Raw genomic sequence first — 20118 nt, forward strand, 5'->3', positions numbered from 1 at the left:
AAAAAAACTTTAAAAATGGAACATGCTTTATTTTTAAATTTTTATTTTCCCCAGGAAAAATGGAATTTGCTAAACTTTCCCTTCCAATTAAGAGGTACTTCAATTTTCTATTCAATTAAACATTTTGACAAAATTTTCTATAGAAATAAAATTTTTGATAAATTTTTCTATAGAAATAAAATTTTGACAAAGTATTCTATAGAAATAAATTTTTGATAAAAATTTTCTATAGAAATAACATTTTTACAAAATTTTCTATAAAAAAATTGACAAAAATTTCTACAGAATTTTCACACAATTTTCAGTAGAAATAAAATTTTTGACAAATTTTTCTATAGAAAAAAAAATTTTGACAAAATTTTCTATAGAAATAAAATTTTGATAAAAATTTCTATAGAAATAACATTTTGACAAAATTTTCTATAGAATTAAAAATTTTGGCAAAATTCTCTAAAGAAATAAAATTTTGACAAAATTTTCTATAGAAAAAAATGTTGAAAATTTTTTTTTATAGAAATAAAATGTTGACATAGTTTTTTATAGAAATGAAATTTTGACAAAATTTTCTATAGAATTAAAATTTTTTACAACACTTTCTATAAAATTAAAAATTTTGACAAAATTTTCTATAGAATTAAAAATTTTGACAAAATTTTCTATAGAAATAAAATTTTAACAAAAGTTTCTATAGAAATAAAATTGTGACAAATTTTCTATAGAACTAAAAGTTTTGACAAAATTTTCTAAAGAAATAAAATTTTAACAAAATTTTCTATAGAAATAAAATTTTTAGAAAATTTTCTATAGAAATAAAATTTTGACAAAATTTTCTATAGAAAAAAAAATTGACAAAATTTTAAATTAAAAATTTTGACAAAATTTTCTACAGAATCAAAAATTTTGACAAAATTTCCTATAGAAGTAAAATTTTGACAAAATTTTCTAAAGAAATAAAATTTTAACAAAATTTTCAATAGATAATTATACCACGAATAAATTGTTCCCTTTTTGAGAGGGGGTTTATTGTTACTACTGCTAGGGTTTGGAACAATCTTCCTGTAGCAGTAAGGGATTTTGGGCTTCCTGAGAATCAATTTAGGAACTTGCTACTGACTAGTTTGAATGAATATATTTAATGTTGACTGTTATTTACCAATGGTAGGTGTTAGTTTACCTTTATTAATATTAGTTTTCTATGTGACTTTGGCCAAAGTGAGGATGATGGAGTGGTAGGCATAGTAGGGTAATTTAAGTATTAATCATTAGGATTGATAACTTTACAATTACTATTAATGTATTACTATTTTTAAGAACAATACGATTTATTGGCCACGAAGGCTTACTGTATTGTTAAATAAAATGAAATGAAATGAAAATGAAATGAAATAACATTTTTAGAAAATTTTCTATAGAAATAAAGTGTTCACAAAAGTTTCTATAGAAATAACATTTTGAGAAAATTTTCTAAAAATAAAAATAATAAATTTTCTAGAAATAAAATTTTGACAAAATTTTCTATAGAATTAAAAAATTTCACAAAATTATCTATAGAATTAAAAATTTTGACAAAATTTTCTATAGAAAAAAAATTGACAAAATTTTTTATAGAATTAAAAATTTTGACAAAATTTTCTATAGAATTAAAAATTTTGACAAAATTTTCTATAGAAATAAAATTTTGACAAAATTTTCTATAGAAATAAAATTTTGTTGTTTTTTTTTAATTTCAGCTTAGGCTGAAATCAAAAAAACAACAACAATGATTAAAGAACAAAAACCAACAATAACAAAACAAAACGAATAAAATAAAATTTTGACAAAATTTTCTATAGAAATAAAATTTTGATTAAATTTTCTATAGAAATAAAATTTTGACAAAATTTTCTATAGAAATAAAATTTTGACAAAATTTTCTATAAAAATAAAATTTTGACAAAATTTTCTATAAAAATAAAATTTTGTCAACATTTTCTATAGAACTAAAAATTTTGACAAAATTTTCTATAGAATTAAAAATTTTGACAAAATTTGACAAAAAATTTTGGCAAAATTTTCAATAGAATTAAAAATTTTGACAACATTTTTAATAGAAATAAAATTTTTACAAAATTTTCTATAAAAATAAAATTTTGATAAAATTTTCTATAAAAATAAAATTTTGTCAACATTTTCTATAGAACTAAAAATTTTGACAAAATTTTCTATAGAATTAAAAATTTTGACAACATTTTTAATAGAAATAAAATCTTGACAAAATTTTCTATAGAGTTAAAATTTTTTACAACAAAATTTTGTTATTCGACCAAGAGGATTTACTTTTCCTAAACCATTTTTTTAGAAAATAGATATGAACAAAAGGTCTTTGTATTCCCCAAAGAATATTACTCACTATTTTTTTGTGCAAAAATAATGGCCTTTCCCCATACAAAGGTATTGGAAGATCATAAACTACCACTCTTAATTTTATTATTGTATTTTTTTAACTATATTGCTTTTCATTATCTTGTTTCAATTTAATCGAAATGTTTCCAATTTTTTTTAGTTTTGTATGATTATGTGTTAAAGGAAACCTATAGCAAAATAGTATATATCAACTGAGATAAAAACATGTCAAAGTAGTCTCTTTGCAATGAGTATTGTATATTTATTGCACAAAAAAAAATTGATAACAATTTGGCAGAGAATAAACAGAATGTGGTCACATATTATGAAAAAGAAAAAACGTTGGTACGAAAGTCATAATGATAGCTAGAGCGTATATTGAAAATAGGTTCAGAAGCGTATGGTTGAATAAGGTTCATAATTTATGGGGTTCTATTTCAAATGCCGAAAACACCTAACACATTTTGAGTTCTGAGTAAAATTTTTGCAAAGTTTTCTATAAGAATAAAATTTTTGCAATGTTTTCTATAAAAATAAAATTTTTGCAAAATTTTCTAAAAAAAAAATTCCTATAAAAAAATTGGGATTTTTTTTTATATAAATAAAATATTGGCAAAATTTTCTACATAAATAAAATTTTGGCAAAATTTTCTGTAGAAATAAAATTTTGATAAAATTTTCTAGAGAAATAAAATTTGGACAAAATTTTCTAGAGAAATAAAATTTGGAGAAAATTTTTACAAAATTTTGAAGAGAAATAAAATGTTTACAAAATTTTTGTAGAGAAATAAAATTTTTACAAAATTTTGTTGCGAAATAAAATTTTGCCAAATTTTCTAGAACAATAAAATTTTGATAAAAAATTTTTGTAGAGAAATAAAATTTTTACAAAATTTTGTTGCGAAATAAAATTTTGCCAAATTTTCTATAACGATAAAATTTTGATAAAAAATACGATTTTTTAAGCTAGTAGATTTTTGGTAGAATTTTCTTCAAATTTTGGTAGATTATTTTTGGCACAAGTGGCAACCGTCATTAGAAGTCAATAGCTGTGTTACTTTCCTAAGTATCTTTGTATAAAAGGGACGGCATCTATCTCCCTATAAACGGGAAGCCAAAACCTCATTTGTCCGACTACAACATATACAATGAATGGATTAACCACAGCTGTATTGATTTTTTTATTTAATTTTATTTCAAGACACTAAACAATTATAATGATATTCTAGTTTTGTATTTATTATTATTTTTTTTTTTCAAACTAGTACTGTATATATTTTTGTATTATTAACATAGTGGCATGTGGTTGCCATGGCTTAACTTAAGACCAATATTTTTAGATCAATCTATGATAGTTACCGATATAATTAACGGAAATATCATTTGGTTTTGTATATCATTTCGATTTTATAAGCCATGACTTTTTTTAGAAACTACAATCATGTGGGAAACTTTTGGACGTGAGTTTTGTACAGAACGTTAACACGTAGCTAAAATTTTAATTAAAAATTGGTCTAGTATTATTTAAAACCATAGAATAAATAGAAATAATCAAATTTCACGAATTGTTTGAATACAAAATTTTTGAATGAATTTTTCTTTTAAGAATTACGATACCAATTCAGAAATATAACACAAATTATTTTGTATTTGTGCAGCCATAAGGGAAGTCAGAGAAAAGTTATCCATCCATCTGTATTATATATTTTCACATTCTAAAACAAAGACGTTTCTTTAAAAATATTGATATTAATTTGGATTTTTAGATATTTTTAACTAAAATATATTACAAATAAATAATGAATATTTTTTTGATCTTGTTAAATAAAATTTCGTATTTTGAAGAAAAATTTGGAGCGACAATGTTGACTGATGCTGAAGGTGTTCCTCTGGAGCCTTACACTAGTAGAAAAAATTTCGTTGTATTAACGAAATGTGTCGTTAATAGCCAGGCAATGAAACAAATTCGTTGATACAACGAAATTTTTCGTTATTATAACGAATTTTCTGTTAATCAATGTAACGTTTCATACTATTAACGAATATTTACATTGTATTAATGAAAATGTTTCGTTATATCAATGAAAGTTTTTCGTTGGCTCAATTTGAATGAAATTTTCTTTGTGTGTAGTTTAGGTATAATATCAGGCCATTATTTCAGGCTCACTGATTGCTTCCCAATTCCATGTTGAGCCCAATGAAAAGGGACCTCCTTTATATGACTGCGACCGGAATGCGTTCAACCTTACAATTTGAAACACTCAGAGATTTCACCGGCATTCCTGAGAGAGAATAATTCACAGTTGCAAGGCACACAACGGTGGCTCCCCTATGGGTCCTGATAAACTCAGTGGACTCTATTGCGAGTCTTCAAGCGGATATTTCCTTCGAACTTCATCCCGCACTTCATTTTGATTTTTCCGAAAAGAAGAAATTCCTTTTCAGGAAGATCGAGGTAAAATTTTTATAAAAAAAAAAATAATATAAAAAACAGAGCTGATATTCTTTAATATTTTTAACAGTATTTTATCTTCATTCCATTGAGGTAAAATAATTATCATCATTTGATTCATTCAAAGAAATTCCATGATGAATTTTAATATGGTAATAATCTCAATTAATTTCCTTTAAGGTTGCGTTTACACTAGGCAAATGTTGAACCAAAAATTCAAAACCAACATTTTAGACCATGTGAACTCAGCTCAATACTCTTTGATCTTAAACTTTGCTGTGATAATAGTGTGTCGATATGTTGAATTATTTTACAATAGATCTTTGAGCTGTTATTTATTCACTTTTCTTGTTTCTTGCATGACAACTATTACCATTGACATAATGCACAATGGGACGAATAACTGAATTGTGAAGCAGAAAATATTTTTGTTTTGAGATAAAAGAAAATATCTGTAGCATATAGATGTACAATAAGCCCAAATTCCTTCGATGTATTTTATTTTTTTAAGGAAATATTTTATCGAACTTTCGAATACTCCACATTTGTCTTTGCAATTCTCCATTACACTTAATTAATTTTTTTGGAAATAAAGAAAAAAAATATTTTGAATTTAATTAAAAACTTAACTGTTTTTCAAACCTTTAAATCAGGGACCTTACCCAGCAAAAAGTGGAGCACTATTTCAGCAAGATTGCTTACAAAACAACCGAATCATCGATAATTTTTGTGGGCGATTTAGAGCAGCTTCTACATAGCGCTGATATAACATTAATTGCTCATTTTAATAGAAATATTGCTGAGAAGTGATATATAATCTTGAGTATAGCATTGTTGGCGTGAAGGAAAACAGCACTACCTTTCATTATCTATACTGCATGAATTGGTTGCAATAACGTAAACGAATGATCTTAAACCAGTTTGATTACTCGTTTACGTTATTGCCACCGATTCATGCAGTGTGGAGGCACTACTTTATTGTATACCAAAAATCGCAACTAATCTCTTACTGCTGAAGTATTTTTTGCTGTGTACCTAACCTAAGCTTCGTTTTAAAAATTTTGAATCTTCAAATTAACTTTTTGTAATATATTTTTTTAATTTTTGATCCCCTATTAAAATAAAGTTACTGGCACAAAGTTAATATAACAATTAAAGACTAAAAGAGTTGGAATCAAGTAAACTTTGTTGCATGTTCCGAGACAAAAATGGTTTCTTTGCAATAATTTTAAGCCTTTTTGATGCTTTCAATCATTTGAAAACAACCAAGAAATTTTCATTATTGAAAAGAAAATTAAATTTTGCAAAGGAAAAGCTCTTACAAATTTTGAATTAAAAATTGTGACAAAATTTTCTATAGAAATAAAATGGTGATAAAATTTTCTATAGAAATAAAACTTTGCAAAAAAATTTCTATAGAAATAAAATTTTGGCAAAATTTTCTATAGAATTAAAAAAATTCCCAAAATTTTCTATAGAAATATTTTCACACAATTTTCTATAGAAATAAAATTTTGACAAAATTTTCTATTGAAATAAAATTTTGACAAAATTTTTTTAGAAATAAAATTTTGACAAAATGTTTTTTAGAAATAAAATTTTGACAAAATTTTGTAGAGCAATAAAATTTTGACAAATTTCTCTATAGAAATAAAATTTTGACAAAATATATAGAAATAAAATTTTGAAAAAAAAATTTATAGAAATAAAAATTTTGACAAAATTTCTATAGAAATTAAAATTTTTACAAAATTTTGTACAGCAATAGAAAATTATACAAATTTCTCTATAGAAATGAAATATTGACAAAATATATAGAAATAAAATTTTGAAAAAATTAAAAAAAAAAAAAAATTGAAAATAGAAATAAAATTGACAAAATTTTCTATAGAAATAAAATTTTCACAAAATATTCTATAGCAAAAAAATGCAGACAAATTTTTTTTATAAAAATAAAATTTTTACATAGTTTTTTTATAGAAATAAAATTTTCACAAAATTTTTTTTTAGAAATAAAATTTTCACAAAATTTTCTATAGAAATAAAATGTTGAAAACATTTTCTATAGAAATAAAATTTTCACAAAATTTTCTATAGAAATAAAAATTTTGACAAAATTACTATAGAAATAAAATTTTTACAAAATTGTGTAGAGCAATAAAATTTTGACAAGTTTCTCTATAGAAATGAAATTTTGACAAAATATATAGAAATAAAATTTTGAAAAAATTTCTATAGAAATAATTGACAAAATTTTCTATAGAATTAAAAATTTTCCCAACATTTTCTATAGAAATAAAATTTTCACAAAATTTTCTATAGAAATAAAATTTTCACAAAATTTTCTATAGGAAATAAAATTGTGACAAAATTTTCTATAGCAAAAAAGTGCTGACAATTTTTTTTATAAAAATAAAATTTTTACATAGTTTTTTATAGAAATAAAATTTTGACAAAATTTTCTATAGAAATAAAATTTTCACAAAATTTTCTATAGAATTAAAAGTTTTAAAAAAATTTCTATAGAAATAAAATTTTGACAAAATTTTCTATTGAATTAAAAATTTTGACAAAATTTTCTATCGAATTAAAAATTTCGACAAAATTTTCTATAGAATTAAAAATGTTCACAAAATTTTCTATAGAATTAAAAATTGTGACAACTTTAAGCTCCGTTGATGCTTCCAATAAATTCCAAATTACACCACCCATTGTGCTATGGTATAGTGATTGTTAGTTTCCAATATTTATGCATTTTTCTGCAGCATTGAAAACTTTGAATAGTTGTTTATATTTTCATCCAGTTTGTTTACTTCTACACGTTGTTGCCACTTCCCCTCGCTGCCCATAGGGGTCTCCCTCTTGCACATGTCGTTTTCATAAGAAAACTTGCAATTAAATATTATTATTATGTACGTAACATAAATGAAACTTGATTCCAGTTATAAAGATATGAGCAGTTTTGTCGTCAGTTTGGTTTTTCTTTCGTTATATTTAGATGAAATATGTCGGTGATGGTTAATGTTATCAAATGGTCACTGTCGAAGAGATAGTAAATCGGAAGACTGTTTTTCGAACATGTTTGTATTTTATTTCCTTAAACTCCTTCATATGCTAAATAACAAGAAATAAATAGTGTGGAGTTTATGAAAATATTGATTAAAAACTAAAAAAAAAAATAGAAAAAATATATATAATATTTATAATCATTATTTTTAAGTCAATGCGGTTTTCATTAAGGAAAGTACAATTTTAAATATTTAGGAAATTTAAAAAAAATCTAAATAATATACCTCACATTCTTGAAAGATATTCCTTTTAAAAAACATGTGTATTTCAATAATTTTTCCTTAATATTTTGTCAACTTCGTGGCCTAGAATATAAGCTACATATTCATTCTTTTTAAATCAATAGTAAAATTTATAAAAAATTGGGAAATTTTATAAAAAAACAGAAATTTCTTAAAATAATATACGCCACATATTATTTTTAAATGTTTAATTTTTCGATCTAATACCTCATTCACATTACACTTCCAAAATCCACTTTAACTAGATTTCAACTGTCATTTGCCTTATAAATAAGGGATTTCAAATCAACTTTTAATAGATTTCGAGCCTAATATGAATGAGTTATAAAACGATTTTTTTAAATAATTTTTTGAAAGAATGCATCATAGGCTCGAAATCATTACCAAAACTCGTTAAACAAAGGCCAAGAAATATGTTTACATTTGTTTTGTAATCTCTAAATATTATTTTTATTACATTATTATTGACTACATATACTATACGCATAGTACATAGAGAAAGATTATTATTTTCTTTCATAAAATTAGTGTACTATTATTATTGATTTCAAAAATAGGTATTGCTTCGCTTTCTTATCTCTTTCATTCTAAAACAAAAATCCGAGTATTACAGGTGCAATACAAATAAAACTCTCAAATATTGATTGATATAGAAAGTAATCGTACACAAAAAAATAGAGAGAGAGAAAGAGAGTCTTGAATAAATAAATGTCAACATACCTCAAAGTAATCACACATTTTCCAAATGTTTTGAAAATTTATTTTTGTTTTTTTTTCGCGATAAGAGTAACAATACACGTTGTCGGCATCCGTGTTTATAAGAGGGGTGAAATAATGATAGAAATGTAGCTCGTGAAATACAAAAAGAAAAAAAAAAACTACGAGCAAAACAAATAGAAGGCCAATTAACTATCTGGGGTAGTGTTTGGTATATGACTACCTGTGAAAAAATTCAATTTCCTTAATTGCTAAGATAAAAGAAAACAAAAGACATCTCTACAAAATGCCTTAATTAATTTCTTAGTACTCAATAGTAATAATATTAAAAATTTAAATTTTATATAGTTGGCAGAAATTTTCTATAAGCATGTTTTCATTCCCAAAAATCCCCTAATGAAAACGAAATTCGAATTATAAAATCAACTGCTAAAGTTGAAAAGATTTCAAAAAATTCCCAACCAAATCCCCAAACTACCCCAACTCCACAAAGTTGACCCCATTCATTGAAAAATCCTCAATTTGGTTAATATGGTAATGATTTGATACCAATGATTTTTTCTTTACCCATAAAACAGTTTAATTTTTTATATACCATCCACCATGGGGAGGAGGGTATATATCCGTTTGTAACCCATCGAGATATGGACCTCAGACCACGTTTGACACTCGAGCCAAAAATAATTTACCAAAATTTGGTGAAAATTCTACCAAAAACCTATCAAACAAACAAATCATTTATAGAAAATTTTGTCAAAATTTTATTTCTATAGAAAATTTTTTCAAAATTTTTTTTCTATAGAAATTTTTTTCAAAATTTTATTTCTATAGAAAATTTTTTCAAAATTTTATTTCTATAGAAATTTTTTGTCAAAATTTTATTTCTATAGATTTTTTTTAATTTTATTTCGATAGAAAATTGTTTCAAAATTTTATTTCTATAGAAATTTTTTTCAAAATTTTATTTCTATAGAAAATTTTGTCAAAATTTTATATCTATAGAAAATTTTTTTTCAAAATTTTATATCTATAGAAAATTTTTTTGCAAAATTTTATTTCTATAGAAAATTTTGTCAAAATTTTATTTCTATAGAAAATTTTCTGAAAATTTTATTTCTATAGATTTTTTTTTTGAAAATTTTATTTCTATAGAAATTTTTTTTTTAAATTTTATTTCTATAGAAATTTTTTTGTCAAAATTTTATTTCTATAGATTTTTTTTTATTTTTATTTCGATAGAAAATTGTTTCAAAATTTTATTTCTATAGAAAATATTGTCAAAATTTTGTTTCTATAGAAAATTTTATCAAAATTTTATTTCTAGAGAAAATTTTGTCAAAAAATTATTTCTATAGAAAATTTTGTCATTTATTTCTATAGAAAATTTTGTCAAAATTTTATATCTATAGAAAATTTTGTCAAATTTTTAATTCTATAGAAAATTTTGTCAACATTTGTAATTTTATAGAAAATTTTGTCAAAATTTTATTTCTATAGAAAATTTTGTAAAAATATTATTTGTATAAAAAATTTTGTCAAAATTTTATTTGTATAAAAAATTTTGTCAACATTTTATTTGTATAGCAATTTTTTTCAAAATCCTCTGTTTAAAGTCCTCTGTATAAAGCGATCAAAAACTAAAGTGGCGTTCATAGGTATATAAATTCCTTTCTTTATGGATCTTTAGACTTGCCAGCGACAACTTTTATCACAACAAAGAAAACATTTTCACCAAAATATTTCTAATTAAAATTTTAATTGAATTTTTGAAAATATTCAATTAAAAATGCAATTTATTCAATTTATAAAAACAAAAATCAATCACAAAAATATCCAATTATTTTTTAATTGGATCAACTAATTTTTTAATTGACTTTGATTGAATCAATTAATTTCGTGATTGAATCCAAAAAATATTTTTTTCTGTGAACCCAAGTAGTTCGATTTTGGGGACAGTCTTTAGTAGGACTGGTACATAAAATTCGGCCTGGCCGAACTTTCGGCCGTATATACTTTTTTTTGTGTAGATTAAATGCTGATCTTCTTCACCAATTCGAAGGCCTAGCAACAAAACTCATTTCCTATTTTTCATAGCGATTTTACTTTTAATGTTTGAATTTAAAAGTTTCAATAAAAACCAAAAGTCCACATTCCATTGTATATCTGGAAGCATTTTTCTAACCATTTTACGGGTTTATCTTTCATAACCCATCTCATGCTAAATTTCTTGCGGTTGGCAGATGAATAAAATTGTTGTTTTTTTTTTTCAAGATGAAAATTGAGGAAAAACAAAGCAAAATGTTCTGCTTTCTTGCTTTTGATTTTCACATCGTATAATTTAAATTTCAATGTTGCAAAAGAAAAAAAATGAATAACAAAATGAAGAATAATAAAACAAAGTTTTGAACATACAAAAAAAATCTATTTCAATTTGTTATAATGGATAAGATGGAGTAATGGGCAAGGGGAGAGATTCTTTAGCGACCCATTTTAGTGGTTTGGTTTTTGCTTTTCTTTATCTGGGAAATTCAGTAATAATTTTAAATATTTAAAGAGAAGCTTTATGGTTTAAGTATTCAAGTTGTCTTCTAGGTCTTGGGTTTTTTTGTATAGTGTAGCAGTTAGATTTTTTTGCCTAGAGTTTTTGTATGTCAACATTTGCTGCTTACAAATAGATAAGTTTAGGTTATTTACTTTCAGAGATTTAAAGTTAATTGTTTTCTACTGTAATATTTACAGTTATTGTATTATTATTTTTTTTTTATGACTAGTCATTAACCCAGTAGATAAAAATTGGAAAATTACAAATTGCCATAAACAATATTACAATTGTCAATATTTATTGCAAATAATCGACTTTAAATATTGCAATTTAGTTTAGTTAAATTTTTATAAAAAATAAATGAAAACAAAAATGTTTACAAATACAAATTGTTCATTAATAAATAAACTGAAATGGACTCAATTGGAATTTTGTTTAAATTGTCTAAAACACCTGCTGATTAATCACAATTCATATATTGTGTTCTATAAGGCCTTCTTAGAGTTTTTTTAAATAATTTTAGCAATCAGCTTTTTTTGCACATATTCAAAGTTAAACTTTAAGAAAGAGTGTAAAATAAAAGTAAAAAATGCTGAGAGTAAATAAAAAAATAATTTCAAAAAAAGCCACAAAACTTCATTTTTATATGTACATTCCAAGCAAAAAGTCGACTAAAAAAACACAGCTAGAATATTTTGTTCTTACTTTAATTATTCTCGTGGAGAGCTGTCTCCGCCTGTGCTTGGTATACCCCCCCTCACGCCGATTTTTGGCACAGTGGCTCAAATACTAAAATCGGACTAAAATCTAACTTTGAGTTTAAGACCCAATTTTCTCAAAAACTGTTAACCAATCGGATAAACTGATTTCAGATTCGTTTCCTACTCGTGGAGAGCTGTCTCCACCAGTGCTTGGTATTTTCCCTCCATGCCGATTTTTGTGCACAGTTGCTCAAATACAAAAATCTGAGTTAAATCTGACTTTGAGCCTAAGATCCAATTTTCTCAAAAACTGTTAACCAATCGTATAAACTGATTCCAGATTCGTATTCTACTCGTGGAGAGCTGTGGCCACCAGGTATATTCCCTCCATGCCGATTTTTGAGACAGTGGCTCAAATACTAAAATCTGACTTTTAGTTTTATAACACAATTTTTGCCCAAATCAGTGAGATATTCAGTAAATCTTTCAATTTTTTTCGGCGCCGCATACATGTTTCTATTATATTGTTTTACCTTCGTCCGCTGACAATAATTTTTGTTTTAAAAAATCATAACTTTATTTAAAATACATTTTTCGTACGTATGTAACTGAGCTTTGTTATGTTCATTATTTAGCTGAGCTGTTGTACAAACTAAACATAGATCGGTTTGTGTCTCCGCTAAGATAAAGTTAACTTTAACTTCACGAACATTTCCCGCGATATCTTCAGCTCACGAGGAAGATTTCAACGACTACGGTGTGGATTTCGATCAAATCTGACTTAAATTTCGGATAATTTCTGGTGTTGCTGCCGTTTTCTAATACCACATCGAAATATCGATTTCCGACTATACAAAGTTTATATATTCTTGATCAGGGAAAAATTCTAAGATAATACGATGTCCGTCTGTCTGTTGTAATCACGCTACAGCCCTCAATAACAAGTCAATCGTCCAAGATCGGTTCATGTTTTGATATAGCCCCCATATAAACCAAACACCCGAATCCTGGTCTTGAATATTTGGAGACTGCAATTTTCTACATTCAAAATCTAGAAGTATTTTAGGTCCACATATAGCCGGGCAGAATACGGTGTGCATCGGCCCAAGTTTTGGTATGGCCTCTATATAGACCGATTTTCCTATTTGACTTCTTGGGCTTCTAGAAATGACAGTTTTTCCGGCCGTACTAAAGGCCGTATATTCTTGTTTCGCTCACTTTTTGGAAGCGTTGAAATATTGCCAGTATCACAGTAACGTTTAAACAAAAGATTTATACAAATTAATATATTGGAGGGTGCTAACGAACAAGTGGTTAACTTGTGGTTTTCCAGCTAAATCACCCTTTCAGCTTGAATTCCATTACGAATAACTTTATTTCTGTATGCAATAAATCAAAATGATTTTGTAAACGTGTAAACAATAAAATAAATTGTCAAAATCAGTCATATGAACGAGTTGGAAATAATAGCATAATGCACTTAAAAAAAGTGAACTCTTTATTTCACTAAAGCCAATTTAACTTTATAGTCCATGGAATTGTTTTGTTTGGAGAATGTTTCTTTTACTCCAATAATTGTTTGTGTACGTTAGTTAAATTAAATAAAAACTACTAAATTCGTACTTCTCACAAAATAGTTAATTATTTTTTTAAGTTTGTAAATGTTACTTCATATGACCCCATATGGCACTAAAGACATTCTTGCAATTTTGAACTTTAATTTGTTCCTTCAAGCTGCAAAATGTTCTTTAACAACTGAAACAAATTAATTATGTCCAATAAATTTTCTTGAATATTTATTTATTTTTTGTGATATCGGTGAGATGTCAGCGTTTTTAATACTGTTGAGTTAAAATTTTCTAAAAATAATCTAAATTTTCAAAAATTAACCAAAAAAGTTTCTTCATGGTGGGTTCACCTTTTTTTCGATATGAGTTTTAAACAACTATAAAGCGCAGTGGCCCTCTAATTAAATACATTAACTTAAATGTAAACAAATTTTACTCAGAAGTAATTTTAAATTAGTTTCGTTGACATATTTGATTGTACAAAATGAAAACTACAAATTTATGGCAGATCATATTTATAACTACCCCGCTATTTTGTCATAAAGTATTTTATGAATACATAGTACATTTTCAGATATCAAATATTTTAGTTTTTTTTGCCTTGCCCGCTGGTGTTTAAATAGAAGTATTCTACCCTCACTAATGTACAGGCAAAAACGTACTTGTTATATGTAGCACAGTTATGACATGATTATTCACCTTTATTGAGGTAATTAATTTTCATAGCATACTTTTAGGAGGTGTAATAAAAAACTATAGCAATGGCTGTTATATGTGTTCAGCGAACATTGAATGAAAAATTAATAAATTTCATTGACATTTTAACAGGTTTAATACAATGATATTAAAAAAAAAACAAATACTTTCAAGATTTTTTTTGAATATTCTATAGTTATTTTTAATTAGAACAACAAACATTCACATTTAAAGTAAGCAATTCAAGACAGTTGATGTTATGGCCCCATACCATATATGCTATTAGTATTACTATGCTTCCCGTTTGTTAGTTCTAATTTGTTACAAATATCTTCATTATAATTTATCACATTTCAATATCAATAGAGTAATTGTATACTTTTGTTTTCCTGTCAATATCATAAAACGTTTCTCACTTGTTCTCTTATTCCTCTCTTTTCCGCGTTTGCATTTGCTGTGAATGCATCAATTTTTATATTGCATTTGGTGGTTTTGTTACATTTCTCTTCACATAATATCGGTTTCGTTTCTTGTTTTCCTTTTTTGTTCACCCCCCCCCCCCCCCCTCTCTATATTGAGGATTGTTGGTTTTGGTGGGGCATTATATTTCATCCCTTGAGTAAGAATCAGAAAAATGACAAAAAAAAAAGAAACGAGTGCTTAGTTGTCAGTTTTGAGATTTTACACAATTTTCATAATTTTTTTTTTTTTTGGTTTTGTATGCTTGGTGAGTATTGAAACCTCGCATGTTGTAATGTTATCCCTTGTTGTCGTAGTTTTACAAGAAAATCTATACACATACTAGCCATAGCAGACATATGTACTTACATATGTATGTATGTGCATACATTTGAATATAGCGGTTGGCGGTTATTTTCAATAACAGAAAACCCACAAATATCGCTATTAGGTGTGTTTGTGAGTGTGTGTGCAAAGGAAAGATAATGAATCGTCACAATTATTGAGTGACATAGTTAAACAAGAAAATAGTCATTGTATTTATGGAAAATTATGTCAAATGTATATAAATTAAAAAAAAGTACAAAGAGATATGAACATAATTGTCTTTGAAATGGGACAAGTACGATAATGATTCTTATCTGTTTTCCATTTCAACATTCCCAAAATGCATATAAAATGCAAAGTGGAAAAATGTGGAAATTTTCAAGAGAACAAATTTAATTGATTACAGTGCAATTTTGCAATTTTGGTCATTTATGTCCCAAGAGGCAGCCTGGCTGAAGTTTTCAAAGACCATTTAGAATAAGATGTAGATTTACTCTCTTTTATTAAGAGAGGCTGTAGATCATACTGAGAGTCGAAGCAATCCCAATAAACACAAGGATAAGTGTTTTTTTTTTTTTTCATATGAAACTGTGAAAAAATAACATTATTCTCTTGAAACAGGGTTACGATGATCATATTCCTTCTCCGGGTGTACATACAGTACGATGGAGCATCAGAGGTTAATTCAAGGATTGATGGGGAAAACGATGGATGCGATAGAATAATCATTGGGACAACAATACATTCCTCAGAAACGAAATTTTAGACCAACGAAGACATTTTTGTTGTTAAAGTTTGACCGAGACGCCTAAGAGTATGACCGTTCTTTTTTGTAGGGAAACCTGGATCCACTTTATATCCACTGCCCTAGGATTGGGGGTATACTACCTTTGCATTCTGTTTGTAGCGTAATGCTGTGAAACCTCTCAAACTTGGACACTCTGAAAACCGGGCACTTCCCAAATGTGGGCAGTTGTATGGGGACGTTTGATATATTAACACATTAAAATTATCCCCTCATAACTGGACACCTCCCAAAAGTGGACAAAATTTAGGCGACCGTGGGTGTCCACCTTTCAGAGGTTTTACTGTATATATTTTTGCTGGTGGTGAAATTCTCAATCGATTGTCCGATATCCGTCCTTCCGTCTGGTAAAATCATGGTTGTTTCCGGGAGCCACCGTGGTGCAATGGTTAGCATGCTCGCCTTGCATACAAAAGGTCGTGGGTTCGATTCCTGCTTCGATCGAACATCTAAAATTTTTTCAGCGGTGGATTATCTCACCTCAGTAATGCTGGTGACATTTCTGAGGGTTTCAAAGCTTCTCTAAGTGGTGTCACTGCAATGTGGAACGCCGTTCGGACTCGGCTATAAAAAGGAGGTCCCTTTTCATTGAGCTTAACATGGAATCGGGCAGCACTCAGTGATAAGAGAGATGTTCACCAATGTGGTATCACAACGGACTGAATAGTCTAAGTGAGCCTGATACATCGGGTTGCCACCTAATCTAACCTAACCTCCCGATCTAAATTAGAGGTGTGCACGTGAGTAATATTTTACTCACGACAGAGAAATCTTACTCACGCACGATATTGTTTGGTAGGACTCACGCACACTCACGAAAAGAAAACTTGTATTTACTCACGCACGAAAATGGCTCACGAAAAATAACGTGATTCACAAAAAACAACGCGAAAAACGTGTCTAAAAACATGAGCATGATTAACATCGAGAGCATTATGAAACTCTTAACAGGTGCCACTAAAATTGTAAATGAATTCAACCCGTAAGCGTTTTATGTCCTTGGACGGGATTATTTTCGTGAGCGTATTTTTGCGGTATTCGTTACTCACGCACACTCACGAAGAAATTATTTTCGTGAATCACGCTCACGCACAACATTTGGTTTCTTAATCACACTATCGCCGTTGCCATCAGCGGGAGTCACGACAATTTCGTATCACGTGCACACCTCTAATCTAAATGAGATTCTGCTTAAAATTTCGCTCACAGTTTTATTTCTACACCCAAAGAAAAAAATACTTTCTTTAGGAACGAAATTTTAGACAAACGAAATTCTTATAAAGTATTTTCTTGTAAATCAGAGAAACCCCAATTTACGCTAAATGATTCAACGATTGTCTCTATTTTATTTGCTTTTAAAGAAAGTTTTTAGCGTCAAAAGAATTGACACAAATTTTCGGCTCATTAAAACTTAACTGCTAAACGGCCTAGCCATGCGTCATTGATCCCCGCCAAAAACAGCCAAAATAAGCAAAAAAAAGTATTTTTGTACCAAAATTCAAGGGGGGGATTATTGTTAATTTTTTAATTATGTGGAGAAACTTATTCAGGCAGCATGGGTTGAATAAAAATGCATTTTGTCTAATAGAAACATGTCGAATATAAAAAAAAGCTAAAACTGCATAAAAAGGCCAGGAAATTATTCTTAAAAGAAGTCGGATATAGCGGGAAAAAAGTTTAATCAGAGAGAGAGAGAGAGAGCAATGTCTTTTTATGGATTTTGTGACATATGGCCGAGAGTTGTTCATATAATGGGGTAACCATATGATTTTGCCATAGTAGATCAACTTTTCATTAGTAATTCGGGCATGCAATAAATTTAGATATAGCCCGCATATAGGCCGATTCCCAGATTTGACTTCTTGAGCGTCCTGAAGGCGTATTTTTCGTCACATTCCCGTGACATTCGGTACTTGATGTAATTTGTATTAACCCTGAAGTAACCATACAAAATTTATTAAATTCGTTCATTATTAAACATAGCCCCCATATAGGCCAATTCTCAAATTTGATATAGGCATATTGAGAGTCCTTAATGGTTAGTTTTCATCTGCTCCAGCTGAAATTCTGTCCGTATTCATCGCTAAAAACACAAAAAGTGGTCAGTATTGGACAATAATTCGATATAGTAATGCGATTATTATAATGGTTGCCATTATTAGTAGAATTTTGTACGTAATCCATGGTGGTGGATACATAAGAATCGATCGGCCAATCTTTTGGTGGTCTTTAACTTTTTCAACTTAATCGTTCCCATATCTTTAATATTTCCAAAATGAATTTAAGAAAATAATTAACGACAATCTTAAAATGTTGTTGAAATTATAGTTTCTTAATTATGGACATTGAATCAATACTACATTCATTTCAAGTACTGTAATTTTATTGACTTTCTCTTGAATAACTATTTTCCCATTTGATAGGCATAGCCCAACATCTTCTGGCCCCAGTTCTCGATTACTCTAAATGATCATCAAATTTCGTGAGCAAAAGAAGATACTCGTAAAACTCCTACAATTTGTTTTGGATGGAAAAAAAGAGAAAGTAAATTTGGCTTTATTATCAAGAACGTTTATTTATTTACTTTACAAACAATATACACACTTCCAAAAATTATTATAAATAATTTTAACTATATACTTAATATGTTTTTCGTTTATTACCATCAGCGCCGTCATCACCATTTATGACTAAAGTAATGGCACACATCTTTATAACTCTTGTCAAATCATATCGATACGATCTTTCAATTCTCTCAATGGAATAACAATTTTATTCAACAAATACAAATATAAATATATGAGAAAACTTAACAATTACTTACAATTAAAAGAAATCTTTGAGGGACAATGAAAGATGGAGACCATTTCATTGGTCAAGACATTGACCCAAAATCATCAACCATCGTATATCTATCATCTGCGTTACAAGATGGATCGTCGTAAAGCAGTTTAGATTTTTTCTCTATTCATTCATTCAAAATATTTTGTCCACAATATTTTATGACAACAGTGGCGACACCAGTTGCAAGCCAGCAGTGTTTGGAAGGCTTTTGAGTTATGATATCTTGAAAAATGAATGAAATTATTATAGTATGAAGATTAATGGGTCTTTTTTCAGTAACAGTCCCACAGCAGATTTATTTAATTTTTATCAACGGTCATTGACATAGTGGTCATACTCATTTCCTTCTTTATTGGATGTTGAGTAAGGACTGTAATGTATACGGAAGAAATCTATAGAAATTTATGTCTATAGAAAATTTTGTCAAAATTTTATTTCTATAGAAAATTTTGTCAAAATTTTATTTCTATAGAAAATTTTGTCAAAATTTTATTTCTATAGAAAATTTTGTCAAAAATTTTTTTCTATAGAAAATGTTGTTTAATTCTATAGAAAATTTTGTCAAAAATTTTTTTCTATGGAAAATTTTGTCAAAATTTTATTTTTATAGAAAATTTTTGTCAAAATGTTATTTCTATAGAAAATTTTGTCAAAATATTATTTCTATAGAAAATTTTGTCAAAATTTTATTTCTATAGAAAATTTTGTCAAAATTTTATTTCTATAGAAAATTTTGTCAAAATTTTATTTCTATAGAAAATTTTGTCAAAATTTTTTTTCTATAGAAAATGTTGTTTAATTCTATAGAAAATTTTGTCAAAAATTTTTTTCTATGGAAAATTTTGTCAAAATTTTATTTTTATAGAAAATTTTGTCAAAATTTTATTTCTATAGAAAATTTTGTCAAAATTGTATTTCTATAGGGATTTTTTTTCAAAATTTTTTATTCTATAGAAAATTTTGTCAACAATTTATTTCTACAGAAAATTTTGTCAAAATATTATTTCGTCCGTTTTGTTTTGTTATTGTTGGTTTTTTCCTTTAATCATTCTTGTTGTTTTTGATTTCAGCTTAAAACCATGCATTGACTAAACTACAAGTGTAGCTTAACCAACAGGGGAAAAAAGGGCAAAGAAAATTTTGTCAAAATTTTATTTCTATAGAAAATTTTGTCAAAATTTTATTTTTATAGAAAATTTTTGTCAAAATGTTATTTCTATAGAAAATTTTGTCAAAATTTTATTTCTATAGAAAATTTTGTCAAAAATTTTTTTCTATAGAAAATGTTGTTTAATTCTATAGAAAATTTTGTCA

At 26.7% G+C, this 20118-nt stretch overlaps 2 protein-coding genes across 5 annotated transcripts in view; both read left to right on the plus strand.

Moving 5' to 3' along the window:
- The window catches only part of RpLP2 (ribosomal protein LP2), a 507190-nt gene that overhangs the window by 15064 nt on the left and 472008 nt on the right, over positions 1–20118 (plus strand). The window lies entirely within an intron of this gene.
- bif (protein phosphatase 1-binding protein bifocal) overlaps positions 1–20118 on the plus strand; it is a 112119-nt gene that overhangs the window by 1039 nt on the left and 90962 nt on the right. The window lies entirely within an intron of this gene.

This window comes from Haematobia irritans, chromosome 3 (assembly GCF_050003625.1).
Source record: "Haematobia irritans isolate KBUSLIRL chromosome 3, ASM5000362v1, whole genome shotgun sequence".
Lineage (NCBI taxonomy): Eukaryota > Metazoa > Arthropoda > Insecta > Diptera > Muscidae > Haematobia > Haematobia irritans.